This window comes from Leucoraja erinacea, chromosome 2 (genome assembly GCF_028641065.1).
Source record: "Leucoraja erinacea ecotype New England chromosome 2, Leri_hhj_1, whole genome shotgun sequence".
Classification (NCBI taxonomy): domain Eukaryota; kingdom Metazoa; phylum Chordata; class Chondrichthyes; order Rajiformes; family Rajidae; genus Leucoraja; species Leucoraja erinaceus.
Genome location: NC_073378.1, coordinates 60,827,368 through 60,845,455, shown reverse-complemented (window position 1 = coordinate 60,845,455; position 18,088 = coordinate 60,827,368).

The following is an 18,088-nucleotide window of genomic DNA, read 5'->3' as shown; positions in this document are numbered from 1 at the left end:
TTGTCTTGGCTGTGTGCTTAGGCTCATTGTCCTGTAGGAAGGTGAATCTTATCCAATTGTCACCCATGGGACAGGTGTGTGCTCTTTCAAATCATGTCCAATCAATTTAATTTAACACTGGTGAACTCCAATCAAGTTGTAGAAACATCTCAAGGATAATCAAAGGAAAGGGGATGAACCTAAGCTCAATTTTGTGTGACATAGCAAAGGGTTTCAAAACTTATGTAAATGTGATATTTCAGTTATTTATTTTTAATTACTTTTCAAAAATTTATAAACACCTGTTTTCGCTTCTTGGGTATTGTGTGTAGATTGATGAGAAAAAAAAACGTAATCCATTTGAAAATAAGGTTGTGCGGTAACAAAATGTGGAAAAAGTGAAGGAGTCTGAATACTTTCTGAATGCACTGAAGGTTTAAGGTGAAATGGAAAGGATTTAATAGGATTCTGATTGGTAACTTTTTTCACACAAAGGATAGTAGGTGTATGGAACAAGCTACCAGAGGAGGTACTTGAGGCAGGGACTATCCCAACATTTAAGAAACTGATGGACAGGTACATGGATAGGACAGGCTTGGAGGGATATGGGCCAAATGTGGGCAGGTGGGACTAGGGTAGCTGGGACATGTTGGCTGGTGTGGACGTTGGGCCGAAGGGCCTGTTTCCACACTCTATCACTCTTATTGTTATTGAAAAAATAAGTTTATCTTGGAGACTAATGCAGAATATGCAATTGTGTATTAACTACTAGTTTAAAGCATCATCTAACAACTGAAATTACTTAATATTTCTCCTGGAAAATATTAATTTTGTCTGCTTGCATTTTAATGTAATGTATTGTCATTGAGATGGCATTGATGAAACATTTCAATAGATAGGATCAATCATTTTATGAAATCATACTGACTCACTGCTTATTTAAGAAACCATTGATGACCACATTGAAGCCAAGAAGTATTACTTCCACTGCAAGGGTATATTCTGGGGCTTGAAGAACTTATTTTTGACTGCACCAATGTTCCGATTAGATTTCTCTTACCAAGACTTTGGCTTGAAGTTCTATTAATTCATTCAGACCAGTCAATAATTTTGATGATTCCTTCACCATACTGAATATATTTTTGGAGTTTATATATTTAAGAGTGAACTAATTCATGCTTCTCTTCATATACTGTAACAACGTGTAAGCTATGCACTTAATCAGTTGCTTGTTGCCTCATCAAAACCACTTTTATTGCCTGTTACAGCCATCAATATAATACACAAGATCATTTATATTCATCAGGCAACTCATTTTTCAAGATTAAGGCAGTAAATTGAAATTATTTCAAATTAAATTTGATTGGCCAATTTAATTTATTCCAACCAATAAATTAATGTCCTATAGAGCTGAAAATAAAGAATACCGGTGTACTGGAACAAACTGTCTCTACTTTAAATTAACAGGTGTAAACTGTTCTCAATCTGTCTAAAGTGCCTTTATGGCTGGCAATTGAACAATAAATTATTGGATGCAATGGGATTACAAATGTCAATTAAAAAATATCTTTAACAGACATTTATCCCAAAATTTAAGAAACAGTTGGACCAAATGTGGGCAGCGTGAACACATGTAGCTGGGACAAGTTGGTCGGTGCGGGCAAGTTGGGCCAAAGGGCCTGTTTCCACACTGTATTACTCTATGACACTTCATGTTGGAGTGAAAAAACATGGACAGTGGGCAGGTGCTATAGACCTGCACGGGAAGGTAGACGCTCCCGCCCCCACAAGTCTCGGGCAGATGGGGCTCGTCATCTTGGGAAGTCAGTCCATCTAGGAGAGGGAAAACTCTGATTTAAAACCTTCATTGCCTTGTGGCCATATCCAGTCATAGAAAAAACTCCAGGAGTAAACGTCAAGAAAATCCGGTCGGAGCCCCGAAGGCAGTTCATCGTTGTCTACAACCTCGCTCTGGCAGCTCCTGCGACGGCGCTCGTGCCAAACTCTAACGGCCCTGCTGTTCCTTTGGATCGATCAGCAACATGCAGAGGGGGGACGTGCTGCATGGGCAACAGCCTGTCCTCCATATGACATTGCCCATGCTTGGATCCGACCAGGATGCATCACCCATGGTCAGTCATGACTGAGGGGGGCCTGCTACTACATTGGAGTGAAAATAATATGTAGTTGCAAAAACGGATTCAAATGTTTTACTCAATAGAATGGAATTTCTACACTCATACAAATGACAAGCTATCTTGTTAGCTGTTAGCTTCCATCAGAAAGTTGCAGCCAGTGCACTTAGGAGGTTTCACGATGGGCAAGAAGTCCAGAAATCTTAAACATAGTTTTCTATCATGGTGTGCCTGCAGACATTAGACTTTGATGCTGGAGTATTGTTAAGCACCTGGACTAATGTCAAAAGTTTACGCAATTAATTTGAGGATATGATTTCAAATCCCACCAACATAGAACAAGCTTCTCAGCCCATCTCATACATGCCAACCATGATGCCCAATCCAAGCTGGCCCCATTTGCCCACGTTTCATCCATAAGCTTCTAAATTTTTCCTATCCATGTCAATTGAAGTGTTTATGTTAAAGTAATTAAATACATCTCTAATAAACTGCCCATATGAGTAATGGTAATCATGATAAAACCCATTATCTTTTTAGACATGCCTTAATGGCAGAAAAATATGCCATTCTCACCCAATATGTTCCAATTGTGGTTCTAGACTTACTGGTTGGTTTTAACTGCCCTCTGAAATAATTCAGCAGGCTGCTGTGTTCAGGCGACAATTACCGTTGCCCTTACCAGAGGTGTTCATTGCCATGTGAAAATAATTATGAATCCTATTTATTTGCAAAATGAAAAATCTCAGACCATTCTTCATTGTTTTTTATTTAAGGGTATTACCATGTATTTGCTGCTAACTGTGTCCCACAAAGCTATTCATGCTTGAATATATTTCTCTAATAAATTTCTGTAGGCAGAATACAGTGTATGAAAATTAGCACAGTGTCGGTTTAGAAACAAGAACATGGTTTAATATCGATACAAAAGGAACATTAATTTTAAATTTACTTAAAAATAAAAATGATAGCATGAAAAGGACCAAATTAAACATCAACTTGATTAGCATTTGTTGTGTGTATATGCAATTGCAGGATAAATACTCACTCACAGAGGCACATCTGATGACATTGGTTGAAATTTTTATATGCTACACGATTGATCCCCTTAGGCATTGAAGTCGTAAGCAACAGCTCACAGCTACACTTTTTTGTTCATAATGGAGATATAAATAAAGGCTTTTAAAAAATCATAGTTGCTTTTACACATTTATCCTTAATGTTGCTGTGACCTACATTACTGCTCCTGGTAAATCCTGCTGTGCTATTCTGTTGTTTTCAAATGCTGTTCGCTTGAGTGGTTACTCTGCAAGTGGGACACTGCAGAACTATTATCCTTGAGCACTGACCACACTAATCTAATCACATTACATATATTGGATCTGCAGTCTTGAATGTCTGTCCTTTTTAATGTACATCTCCATCCTTAAGGCATCCCTTGTGCCCTCCGCTTGACAGCTCTTTCGAATTTGCATCTCCTCTCTGGTAATGGATTTTGCTGCGACGACTAAATGTTTTTGGTTTTGAAAGTAAGTTAATCAGCAATGTTGATCTGGTTTGCAGGCATAGTTGTAGGCTTTCATTAATTTTGGTGCAGTGTTCAGCTAAGTTCTTCTTGAGTAACTGTGTACTGTTTTGTGTCCACATTGAAGGCTACATTTACAATGCAGATGAATTCAACCAACACTTGTTAGTTTGAAGTTAATAGTCAACAATTATTTAATCTTCTGAGTCAGAAATAGGTGGAAGATTCAATGGTTGTGTCATTTTTACAGGTGGTATCTCTTTATCAGACATACAAGCCCCAGGTGTCTTGTTCACCCAAAACACTGACTAGAACATTATGCAGCAAGATAAGCAGGGGACAAATGTGCTTCACCCATTCCTTAAAATGAAGCATTTCCAGCACATATACAATCAGCTTTAGGATGCAATATAAAAGTGGTAATATAAATGTGTATTGGCTAGAAGATTTGTTTAAATGTTTTAGCTTTTACCATCTTGGAGGGTTTGGAGAAGTGGCATGGTAGCGTAGCGGTAGAGACCCAGTGCCAGAGACCCATGTTCGAACATGACTACAGGTGCTTATTGTACTGTGTTTGTACGTTCCCCCGTGGGTTTTCTCCAAGATCCTTGGTTTTCATGCACACTCCAAAAACGTACAGGTTTGTAGGTTAAATGTCTTGGTATAAATGTAAATTGTCCCTCGTGTGTGTAGTAAAGTGTTAGTGTGTGGAGATCGCGGGTCAGTGCGGACTGGGACTCAATTTGAAAAGGTTTTTTTTCCACAATATTTATTTCTCATTTATTTTTCAGTCTAAACTTTATTAATTTTTGATTTCTTCAGCTTTATATTTATTATTGTCACATGTACCGATGTACAGTGAAAAACCTTGTTTTGCATGTTATAAAATCAAATCGGATGTTACTTTAAATCAGGCCAAATCCTTAGGTAAAGTGAAGGAAAAGATACAAAGTGCAAAATATAATTCTCAACATGATAGCACCAACAGTTCGAGGAACAAAAACCTCTATCTGCAGTGAGGTTAATGAGAATCGGAACCATGCATGCCTAGAGTAGATGCTCATCCAATGTAATCTAAGATGACATTATCATGATTCTGACTGAGAATTATATTATAATTGTTGTTAAATGTTTTAATTCTGGAAGTGTGAATAAGCTCTTCTAAGCTTCCCCCCAGTCTAGTTCAGTCAATAAAACACTGATTCAAGCACTGGGACAACTAAACTTTATTTTTGGATAGCTCAACAAATTAACCTGTACGATACCTAAACCACCTTGTATCTTGTATCTTGTAGTACGATCCTTGTATCTGCCTGGCCAAGCCCTTCAGCCTCGTGCAAGCAGAGACACTCCAAAAGGTCACGCAGTCCCAAGCGCTCTTCCAGAAGATTGACAAAGGACCTCATGGGGTGTGCCTTTAATAGGTCCCCAAACTTTGAGGGGCCGAACTACAGTGAGGTGATATCTTTACAATCCAATCAATTATATTAATTACAACAATACATTATTGACAGTTACATAGACCAATAACAGAATCTCCTTTACATTGTTGCAGGAGAAGCTTCTAGAGGAAGCTAACTTAACTGGAATAATGTAACATTTACCCTGAAATCCAAACAAACCTGCCAGGGGCTCAACACCTTGGCCAATCCACAAACAGCAGGGTAACTATTTGGCAACATTATTTTCAATATGTACACTTAGTTTGCAGTAATCCAATCACATCAATGCATTAAAGTTTGTTTGCAGAATTTTTAGACATTTTATCAATTAAGGGGAAATGAGGAGAATACCTGGATCCTTCATCCTTACATATCAATCTGATACCCAGACTGGTTGGTGCCATCCAAAGCCCATAAATTTCCACTTACAAGGGTTAAGCAATTCTGACAGATGCAGGGATCCTCCATTTGATGATGTCTTTAATTTGGTCAATATTAACAAAAGGGGTGGGCAATCTCTGGGGTGTGACATGGAGATGTGTTCATATGCAATGTCCACATTTAATTATTTAAGCAGACAAAGTGCATATGTTGCAGTAAACATGGGAAAATCTTTAACAAGCTAGAATGAATGAGAAACGCAGTGAGGAAGTACAGTGCCCTCCATAATGTTTGGGACAAAGACCATTCATTTATTTATTTGCCTCTGTATTCCACAATTTGAGATTTGTAATAGAAAAAAAAATCACATGTGGTTAAAGTGCACATTGTCAGATTTTATTAAGGCCATTTTTGTACATTTTGATTTCGCCATGTGAAAATTACAGCTGTGTTTAACATTGCCCCCCCCCCCCCTTTCGGGGCACCATAATGCTTGTGACACATGGCATTTGTAGGTGTGTTTAATTGCATTATTAATGTAGGTATAAGAGAGCTCTCATCACATAGTCTTTCCTCCAATGTTTCTAACACCTTTGGAAAATTTTATTGCTGTTTATCAACATGAGGACCAAAGTTGTGCCAATAAAAGTCAAAAAGGCATTATGAGACTGAGAAACAAGAATAAAACTGTTAGAGACACCAGCCAAACTTTAGGCTTACCAAGATCAACTGTTTGGAACATAATTGAGAAGAAAGAGAGCATTGGTGAGCTTACTAATCACAAAGGGACTGGCAGACCAAGGAAGACCTCCACAGCTGATGACAGCAGAATTTTCTCTTTAATAAAGAAAAATTCCCAAACACCTGTCTGACACTCTCCAGGAGTCAGGTGTGGATTTGTCAATGACCACTTTCAAGACTTAATGAACAGAAATACAGAGACTACACTGCAAGATGCAAACCACTAGTTAGCCACAAAAATAGGATGGCCAGGTTACAAATGGCCAAGAAGTACTTACAAGAGCAACCACAGTTCTGGAAAAAGGTCTTGTGGACAGATGAGATGAAGATTAACATATTCACAAATCTTTTATTCTTGTTTCTCAGTCTCAGAATGACTTCTTTGACTTTCATTGACACAACTTTGGTCCTCATGTTGGTAAACAGTAATATAAGTTTCCAAAGGTGATGGAAAGACTGGAAGAAAGACTCTGTGCTGAGAGCTCTCTTATACCTGCATGAAGGAGGCAATTAAACACACCTGAGTAATTACAAACACCTGTGAAGCCATGTGCCCCAAACATTATGTTGCCCAGAAATGGGGGGACTATGTATAAACACTGCTGTCATTTCTACATAGTGAAACTAAAATGTATAAAAATGGCCTTTATTAAAATCTGACAATGTGCTCTTTAACCACATGATTTTTTTCTATTACAAATCTCAAATTGTGGAGTACAGAGGCAAGTAAATAAATGATGGGTCTTTGTCCCAAACATTATGGAGGGCACTGTGAATAGTCTATCCGCTGACTAGTTAGCATGCAACAAAAGCTTTTCTCTGTACTTCAGTACGCGTAACAATAAACTGGGCAAATGTTTTCTCATTAATGCAATTTTAACTCTACAATTAATTTGACGTGTTATGTCAAATGTTTTGGTCAAACTGAGCATAACATTGAAAGTGTTGAGTCAGTTCAAAGCAATTTATAGTCATTTCTTTGCATGCCTCAAAATTGGAACAGTGCTATCTCCCTCTTTTCTGATCATGTTTTTATTAAATGCAGTGGAAACCATTTAATCGCACATTGCTATCCGCCATCAATCGACAGGATATATAACAGTTGACCAAATATTACCTTTCCTGAAAGTAATATTGGATGTTTTTGATCAGTCATTTATATCCTGGTAATCTCCTGTTATAAAATATAATATTTTTCCCCTCCAAGTTATTATCTTATATCCCCTGAAGAGCAATCCCAACATTGTGCTTCAAAGTATTTGCACATTTTTTTAGCTAATCTGTAAAATTATGATGTGGTATGTGCAAGATTAGATTTGATGAGATAGCTGAAGCAAACCTGGATCACATTGTGTCACTAATGATAAAGTAGCAGGCTCAGAAATTATTCATTCTACTTTCCTCTGAGTCACAACTACTATAATCAGGAATAGATTGGATTCTTTTTTCAAGAGAACAAAGCAGACTGTGGTGTAAAGGCATATCTGTGGGTGGTTATTTTCTGCCTCATGAGTAACAGTTTGGTGACTTAACCACCGCATCACCATACTCACTATCAGGTAAACTTACGACATGTGCAGTAGTATGGTTTTTGTTTTATTGAAGAATGCTTTATTTCATTAGTGACACCTCATGAAATAAAACATTTGTGTGAGACTATGTCAACATTTTAAATTATGGACTATGTGCCAGAAGCGTTGTGGCTATATCACAAAGAGGTTTTGCAACAGTTTAAGAAGGCAGCTCACCACCCACTTCTCAAAAAGACAATTAGGCACAGCAATAAATGCTGGCCTTCCACAAATGAATAATTAAATACCTAACATTCAGCTTTAGTCTTGATAATGATAAAGGGATTCGTTTTGGCAAAACTAAAACCATGACCAGAGAAATATAGAACTGTAGATGGTAGAATCTTGAGCAGAACAAAAGTGCGAAAGGCACACGGAGGGGCAGGCAGCATCTGTGGAGGGTATGGACAGGCAAATTTTGGGTTGGGACACTTCTTCAGCCAGGATTTGTCAGAAGAAGAGTTTTGACCTGAAACATTATGTCCATTCTCTCCACGGATGCTACCAGGTTCTATAAGTTTCTCCCGCACTTGTGTAAAACTAAAACCTGCTGCTTTGCAACTCCCTTTAAATCTGGAAATGATTAAATTATTGCTTTGACACGAAGAAGAAAATTCATATGGACCTTATCATTTGGAGACTGACAATAACTAAGCAGTTAACAAAAATGATAACATTAACTAAATGACACAATGATTTTGAATGTGTCACAGTCTTTTTTGAAAATTTGATTGCATTAGCTTACTATATAAATTATAATTTATTAATTTCAAATATAAAGTGAAAAATTATTGGACTTTCTGAGAGCATTATAAAAGATAAACAGCTGCTAGCTTTGAATGTAGGCAAAAGAGCAAAACGTAAGGGAAGGAATTTCAATGGAAATGCAAGGAAAAAAGATCTACTTATCAAGTGCACCAATAAATTGCAGCTGAACTGAAAAACACCTGCTGCTCTTCAATAATTTAAATGCTGAGCAGTAATCTAACTCATGACTTAAAATGCAAAAGAGAATACGTGAATTAACTTCAGCACTTAAGATTTCAAACATTTGTATTTAATATTTAAACCTCAATTTGTTGAATTAATTATTAGTTAGAATAAAACCAATATAAAAAAACATCTCTCATATATTTCTTGGTTCAATATGTTTTTGAGTTAAAAAAAAAAAAAATTAAATATTTGATCAAAATTGTAATTGAAAGTTTTTGAATCAAAGAGCTGGATAGAGTGATCAGCTGTGGTACAGATAGGGGTGTTTCTCTGTTACCCAGAGCATTTGGGTAACCATTTTAGAATATAGACACAATCTAAGCATCTTAGAGCATTAGTTATAGATGCCGCTGCCAGTTTATTCCATCAGAGACTAAAGTTTAAAGTGGGATTCTATTTAGATAGAATAAAGAGACAGGGGCCAGATCATTACTCTGCAGGTTGATAGAAGAATAAATCTAAACCACCCTTGGTTCCTTCTCTGATAAGCTAACTGATAATAATTTAGATTTTGAAATTAAATAAAGTTTTTTTCTGGAGCAATAGGATTTTTTTTCTATCAAAATAATAAAATCGCTGCCGTTATTATGCAATTAAATAATATTGGTTTTGCCCCTTTAAAAATTTTGCAAAACAGCAACAGATGCTCCAAAGGAATTTAATGTGGCTTACTACATATTTTTCTGCATTATAGTTTTATTTGCAGAGTCACAGTTGCAGCTTTAATCCTTACAGTAAATACATTTTTATAATGTAAGGTGACATTTCAGTTCAGCTTAAGTATTGCAATAATGGATGTGCTACCTTTCAAGAATATAATTAAACCACTCTCTCATCTGTCCATTTAGATAAAAGTTAACTTTTGCAATGCTCTTATTAAAAAATAATTTGTGCCCAGGCCAACATTCCTCCCTCAACTATCACAAAAAATAGATTATCTGGCTTTTCATTCATTTTTATTTTTGTGACCTTGCCACACGCAAATTTGCTTCTGTGATTGTCTGCATAAGACCAGTGACTTCCATTTAAAAATAAACCACTGGTTATAAAGGATTGTGAGGCATACCGTGACATGACTAGGAAAGATACTGTATAAAATCAAGTTATTTTTCTTGCTTTCAGCATCCATATCGTCGAAGTGAAGGAACAACATTATTTTTTGGATGAGAAAGGAATTACACTGGAAAATAATGAAATAAGCAGTTCATAGAAGGATTGATGAATAAAGCTGGATTAACACACATCCACCTTGTTGATGTGTTGCTGCTGTCCTTTGTTTAATTTATTGCCTTATATTGTTGAAACAATAAATTGAGTAAAAAAGCCGACCGAAATCCCATTAGGCCAACAGATCATTTTGTTTTTCTGATCAAGAAACAATACAACCCCTCTCTGTTCAGTGTTCCATCATGTTGCCGCAATTTCCACTCCCAATTGGTCAATATGGCATTTTTATTCAGAGTATGAGTTGTGAAGACATATAAACTAATACAGATTATATACATACTCCTGATAATGGATTTGTTCCATTTACTAGAACCTCCTATTATTGTGCACATTAAACTAAGACCCTGGGTTCAACAATTCATATCCAAGTGTAATTCTCCATTAACAACCTCCTTCAAATTCCACGGGATAAGGATACAATATTCTCCTTCTATATTTTTACTTTGATACACAAATGCACCAGGGCCACCCCTAAAGTGAACAAGCTTCAGAAAGTGTCAGAGGATAAGTGATTCCGTTCTGGTCGTGGAGCCCCAGATGGTTCCCATCTGCAGTTTGAACATTTCCTGTCACTGGAAATAATAAGTGCTACTGTTACTGTGAGCGATAGGCACCTCTTCAGCCACTGCCTCTTTGATGTCATGGACTTATATGGTGTGGAAATATGCCCTTCAGCTCAACTTATCCATGCTGGTTATGCGCACATGAGCTAGCCCCATTTACCCACATACGGCTCATATCCCTCTGAATCTTTACTCTCTATTTGCCAGTCTAAATACCTTTTAAACATTGTAATTATACCCACCTCTACTGCTTCACATTATAGGTTGTGAACATTTCTGTGAAACCATTTTTCTGTTTCTTAAAACAGGCCTCATGCCCCTTGTGTATGTTAATCATCTACCACTTTGTAGATGGTTTATGCATGCAACCTATAATGTACTACCTCAATACCACTAACCACGCCCAGTCATCTCAGTATAACTGTGATATCTGCCCCTTGCTCCTCGCTTGGTTCCAGTACGCCTGAAGACTAGATGCAGCCAGTACTGGGACATGTTTGACATGTGCCTTTATTAAAGACTCAGTAAAGTTACAGTGTGTCAGACTGGACTCCTTTACATGGTGTCAGTAAGTTAACGCCCGCCTCCTATTTATCGGGTTTTATTTGCTCCTAGTTTTACTAGTGTTTAATCCCCTATTTACCGTGGCATTCTCATGCCGCAAGCCCTCTCCCCTTGTCTTTGACGCTGACATTGCGGAGCGATGGGCTACTTTCGTGATGGACTACAACCACTTCATCAACATCGTGCACCGAAACGACCCTGATGCGGTCAAAGCCTCACTCCTGCTGAACCTTGCCGGTCCCGATGCTATGAAGCGTGCTCAGGCTTTCACTTACAATCCAGCGGTCCTGGATGACAACGACCAGGTCGTCGAGCCGGCGGAATCTGCCAACGACCCAGTATGTCTCTTACACAAGTTTGCGGAGATTTGTGACTTGCCCTCCAACCGTATATTGGAGCGGGCTAGATTCTTTACAAGGAAACAGCAGCCTGATGAACCTGTTGAATGTTTTATCGCTGACCTGCACTACCTTGCTCAGCGGTGCCGTTTCGAGAACATGCGTGATCAGCTCACCAGAGATATTTTGGTCACCGGCATGCTAGATCAGAAGCTACGAGCAGAGCTGCTGCGAAGACCGGATCTCACCCTGACTGAGGCTATGCATGCATGCCGCATAGCTGAGGTGGTTGCCCCGCTATGTGGGCAGAGGGGATCTGACAATCGGGCTATTAATCTGACTGGTGTTGCTGTGCCCCGTCGCAAGCAAGACAACGTTCGCCCTGCACCGCGGCTGACTTATGCCGCTCAGGTCCCGCTTGTCAAGAAGTGCCCCAACTGCAATTATGTCCACTCTATGCAGTCGCAGTGCCCAGCATTTGGTAAAGCTTGTAATTTCTGTAAGAAGATGAACCATTTCTCAGCTGCCTGTCGCTCCTGTGGGAACGTTCCTCCAGCTCCCAGACAAGTTTTAAACAACCTTCAACAAGTTGATAATGAATTCGGTTCCCAGTCTTCTGTCGACACTGCCCTCGACTCTGAGCCCAGTATTTCCATGGGAGATGCCAGTGTTTATTCTCTCCTTCATAATCAATCTCGCCTCCCCGATCCTTCTGTGCTTGTCACTGTCAACAACAAGTCCTTCACTGCTAAGCTGGACACGGGGGCGAAAGTGAATGTTATGTCAACATCCCTGTTCAGGAAGATAAGAAATAATGAGCTGTTAACTGCTGATCGCTCCATATTGCGTGCTTATGGGGGAGAGGAGCTCAAACCTGTGGGGAGGGCCACCTTCCACTGTGTGCTGAAGAAATCTTCGCGTGACCTGTCGCTTTTCATTCTTGACTGTGACTGTGTGACTCTGTTGAGCAATCAGGCGTGTCAGGATCTCGGGCTGGTGTCCTTTGACCGTACTGTCCACGAAGTGCGGGTGATGCTGAATCCACTCTCCGAGTACCCTGACCTATTCGATAATGATCTGGGTAAGCTGCCCCTTGTAAACAAGATCGCAATTGACCCGTCGGTTGTACCAGTGGTCCGTGCTCCACACAGGGTGTCGTTTGCCATGAAGGGCAAGGTTGAAGCCATGCTGAAGAACATGGTTGACATGGGAGTGCTTGAAACTGTCAGCGAACCCACGGAGTGGGTCTCCACCATGGTCGCTACCATGAAGAAGGGTAAGAGCGAGATACGGGTGTGCATCAACCCCAAAGACTTAAATCTGGCAATAAGACGTCCTCACTACCCTATGAGGACTGCAGAAGATGTTGCTGCCCAGGTCGGTCAGGCCACGGTGTTCTCTGTCCTTGATGCCAGGAGCTCATTCTGGCAAATACCTCTAGACAAACGCTCCTCAGACTTAACCACTTTTGGCACCCCCTTCGGAAGATTCAAATTTTTGCGGATGCCGTTCGGCATCAACTGCTAGCGAAGTGTTTCAACGCTCCATGGAGCAACTGTTTGCTGGCCTGCCATGTGCCATTATCGTGGATGACATCCTGGTTTATGGGAAAGATGCTGCTGAACACGACCACAACCTCCGACGGATTCTAGACCGCGCTCGCCAGATCAACTTAAAACTTAACCCATCAAAGTGCAAGTTCCGTGTAGCTGAAGTACCATATGTTGGCCACATCTTCACAGCCCACGGGCTAAAACCTGATCCGCAGAAGACCAACGCTATCTCCGAGCTGCCTGCCCCAACCGACGTGACCAGCCTGCAACGTTTCCTGGGCATGGTCAACTTTGTTCCCTCTAAGCAGCTGCAGTGCCTGGTTGAGCACACCGCCAACGACCCCGACCTGCAACAGCTCGCAGCTGTCCTCCAGCGGGGGTGGCCCAGCAGACGCACCTCACTGCCTGCGGGCGCCCACCCCTTCTTTCTGGTCCGCGAGGAGCTTGTGCTCCGGGACGGCATCATCATCAAGGGTCACAAGGTGGTCGTCCCTGCCTCCCTATACGACTTGTACTACAACGCTGCCCACATGGGGCATCCCGGCGCCGATGCCACCGTCTCACATGCCCAAGAACAATACTACTGGCCCGGCATGGCCAAATACATTAAAGCCCGAGTAGCCTCCTGTCCTGATTGCAACACTCTTGCCCCACATCAGCAGCACCAGCCACTTCTGCAGCAGCCTGCGCCTGCCATGCCCTGGACCTCGCTGGCTGCTGACATATTCGAATGGCGAGGCAAGCACTACCTGGTGTTGGTTGATTCATACTCCAACTGGTTCGAAGTGGACCTTCTCCCTGCTATCACCTCTGAAATGGTTATCAGTAAGCTGCGCAGACACTTTGCTACCTTTGGGTCCCCGGTCCGACAACGGCCGTCAGTTCACCAGTGCAGAATTCCAGGCTTTCGCTGTGAAGTGGAACTTCACTCACTATACCAGCAGCCCCGAATACCCGCAGAGCAAAGGTCTGGCTGAGCGAGCTGTCCGCAGTGTCAAGAATTTGCTCGAGCAGTCTCGTCTCTCCAATGGTGACTTCTACCTGGGTCTACTAAACCTTCGCAACATCTCACGGGACCCTACCATGCGATCCCCTGCCCAACGTCTGATGTCCCGCATGCTTTGCCCACCGATGCCGATCGCCCAACAATCCCTGGTGCCCAAGGTCCTCCAGCCTGCCGCCGTCCAGCAACAGATTGCTCACAAGCATGAGGTACAGCACCGCTCTCATGACAAGTCCTGCCGCCCGCTCTCACCACTACTGCCTGGCCAGGTCGTCCGCATGCAGACCGCCACTGGGTTCTCCCGGCTCGCAACCGTTGTTGATGTGGACGACTCCCCGAGATCTTACCTGGTCGACTTTGATGGGACTGTCTACCGTCGGAGCCGCCAGCACCTGTTGGCCGTCAACGAGCCTCAGCCTCCTCCTGCGGATCCCTACGCTCCTCCGTTGCGTTTCGAGCCTGTCATTACTAATTACCCCACAGCTCCCTGCATGCCCCGGTCAGTTCGCTTGCCGCGTTCTCCTTCCTCTGCGCTTCCTTACTTTTACTTACAAAATTCTTAAGGGGTTGGACAGGCTAGATGCAGGAAGATTGTTCCCGATGTCGGGGAAATCCAGGACAAGGGGTCACAGCTTCAGGATAAGGGGGGGAAACCTTTAAAACCGAGATGAGAAGAACTTTTTTCACACAGAGAGTGGTGAATCTCTGGAACTCTCTGCCACAGAGGGTAGTTGAGGCCAGTTCATTGGCTATATTTAAGAGGGAGTTAGATGTGGCCCTTGTGGCTAAAGGGATCAGGGGGTATCGAGAGAAGGCAGGTACGGGATACTGAGTTGGATAATCAGCCATGATCATATTGAATGGTGGTGCAGGCTCGAAGGGCCGAATGGCCTACTCCTGCACCTAATTTCTATGTTTCTATGTTTCCTGCTTTCGGGCAGATGATCTCCTCCCCTGCTCGTTCTCCTTCTCCTCCTTCTCCCCCTTCTCCTCCTCCTGGATCACCCGTGCCGGTTGGGTCACCTTCCGCATTTCTGGTTGGGTCTCCGCCGACTTTCTCCTTCCCGGCTGCTACTACTCTGCCTCCTCTTGTATCTGGTGGGGAGGGTGATGGTGCTATACGCACACGCTCGGGTGGGTTGTCAAACCTCCTGTCCGCTACGGTGATTTTGTTTAAATTTGCATGTGTTGTATAATCACGCTGCCACTGTTATAACTTCAATTTTAGATTTCTAAGCGAAAGGATGTAGATGGTTTATGCATGCAACCTATAATGTAGCTACCTCAATACCACGAACCACGCCCAGTCATCTCAGTATAACTGTGATATCTTCCCCTTGCTCCTCGCTTGGTTCCAGTACGCCTGAAGACTAGATGCAGTCAGTACTGGGATGTGTTTGACATGTGCCTATATTAAAGACTCTGTAAAGTTACAGTGTGTCAGACTGGACTCCTTTACCCACTTAATTATTAACAACGCAAGAATCAAAAGTAGGCCATATGGCTTTTTGAATCTGTACCAAGCAATAAAATTATGCTTCAAGTCCACATTCCTACCTGATCACTGCATCCTCTCGTTCCTTTGAAACAAAAATCTATTTATTTCAGCCTTGAATACACAGAACAAGTGGAGTCACAGCCCTTTGAGGTAGAAATCTCTGAAGAATTTCAGCCCTCGGTGAAGGGGAATTTCTCTTATCCACAGGTGATCCCTTAACCTGAAGTCATAGAATACACCAATAGAGTGGACTTTTCCCATCTTATGATTCTTTATGTCTCAAAGAGATCACCTATCAATCTGAGTGAGGCTGGACCAATTTTCCTTTATAGATCAACCACCTCATCCCTGGAACTGACTGACAGATTCAAAGGGAGGTACATCCCTTGGGTGTTGGGACCAAAGTTACACACAGTACACCATGACAATGCCTTATTCATTCTGATTGAAGCCTCTTTGTTTTAGTCTCACATCCTTTTTATAAGAAAAGCCAGAATTCAATTTGCCTCCCAAATTGCTTATTGTAGATTAATACAGGTGCTCCCCAATTTACGATGCTTCGACTTGCGATATTTTGACTTTACGATCGGCAAACGCTCGGCAACGGTAGCGAGCTGCACGTCACTTCTGGTCACGTGATCTCAATGTATTAAATGTGTTTTCAACTTGCAATATTTTCAGTTTACGATGGGTTTATCGGAATGTAACCCCATCGTAGGTCGAGGAGCAGCTGCATTTATTTTCTGCTTCATGAACCAGCATATCAAGTAAAAAATTCACATTATCTCCATCTGCTCCTTCTCGCTACTACTTGTGTTTATGTCACTCTGAAGATATTTTGCATGTTGCCTTTTCATCTTAATAATCACAATTTATAAAAACGTATTACTAATTTTAATTTTCTATTCTTTATCCAGTTCACTATCTATGCCAGTTTGTTTCCCCAAAAAAATAAGTCTTCATTTTATGAGCAATCCTTTATGCAGTTCTTCACGAAATGCGGAAAATCTAAATGCACGAAAATCTAATTATACTACGTCACTTAGTTCTCTTGTTGGTTACACACCCTCAAAAATGCCTGGCTTAAAATATGTTGACTGCACAAGCCCTATTATGGTTCGCAAAACAAATTCCTAATAATGGGCTGCAGCATTTGATGAAAAAAGCTTCCAGATTAACTTGTTTACAATTGCTCATGTAACTTTCCCTTTTTTGTTAAGAAGCAGTGTTGAATTTGCTGTTAAAGATAGACACAAAATGCTGGACTAACTCAGTGGGTCAGGCAGCACCTCTCGAGAAAATGGATAGGTGACGTTTTAGGTTGGGACTCTTCTTAACTCTCGACGCAAAACGTCACCTATCTATTTTCTCCATAGAAATCCGTATTTTGTGTCTTTCTTTGGTATAAACCAGTGTCTGCAGTTCTTTTTTTATTGCATTTGCTATTCCTCAGTCTGCTGCCACTGTACCAGAATCTAAGGAGTTATTTAAGATAATCACTAATTCATTCACCATCTCATCTCCCTTACTACCCAAGATAATGTTTAGGAATTTTACTGCTATTACCTCAATGATTTCTAAGGTTACACATTGTTACAATATCTTTCATAACATTATATTATTGTCTCTTCTTGTGCAGTTTATCTGCAATGCCAGTCTCAGGGGTGTACTCATCATTCCATTCACAATCAGCTGCAATTGTGTTATAACAATATACCTTCATTTTGATATCAAAATGCAAAGCCTATTTGAAAAAGCATGCAATTGCATAAGCTTAATCTTTCTTTTTACATAAAAAATAGTTAGAAATATAATGTTACTGGTGTGATATCAATTTGAAAGTAGAGGATAATAATTAAAATGACTTTATCTTACAACGATGGAGAGAGCATTTTTTATTACTTATTTTGAAAAAGCGCATCTTTCGGTTAAGTAAACACATCAGAGATACTTGAACCCCATTGCGTCCTTTCTCCTCAGTACAGCTCGGGCCACAAGAAGCAGGATGGTGTTGGATTTTACCCGGACTCACAGCCAGTGCTACTGATTCTTCCTCATGTATATTTGGCAAATGCGTGGGGCCAACTGAGCTGACCACTTGTCTCTGAGGTGGTTCAGAGTTGTCTCTGAGAAATGAATAGGCTTCAAGAAGTGGACTGGCAGCTGCCAAAGGGTTTTAAATTGGTTTTAATGGTTACAGATAGCCATTGCAATAAGCTACTTACATCACATACTTGCTCTGTTCTCCCCTGGGGTGTATCACACCATTTACATGGGCCAAACTTAAATACAGTTGACGGCCAGATGTATGTGCACCCAGTCCTACACTGCAGCAAGTGATTGCTCCAGCAAGTGGAATCCAAAGTGGTAATGGCACGGCATCAAGTCATGACGTGTATTGCCATCAGCATTTCCAGTGTCGATGTTTCTTTGTGCAGCCACAGAAGTCCAAAACAGGCTGAGCTATGAACCAGCAGATGCTGGCAGTGCTCAGTACATTGTTTGCGATAAATAGTGTATTTTGATATTAAGAAAATTAAGTGAGAAATTTAAAATTGTTCTTAGAATACACTGC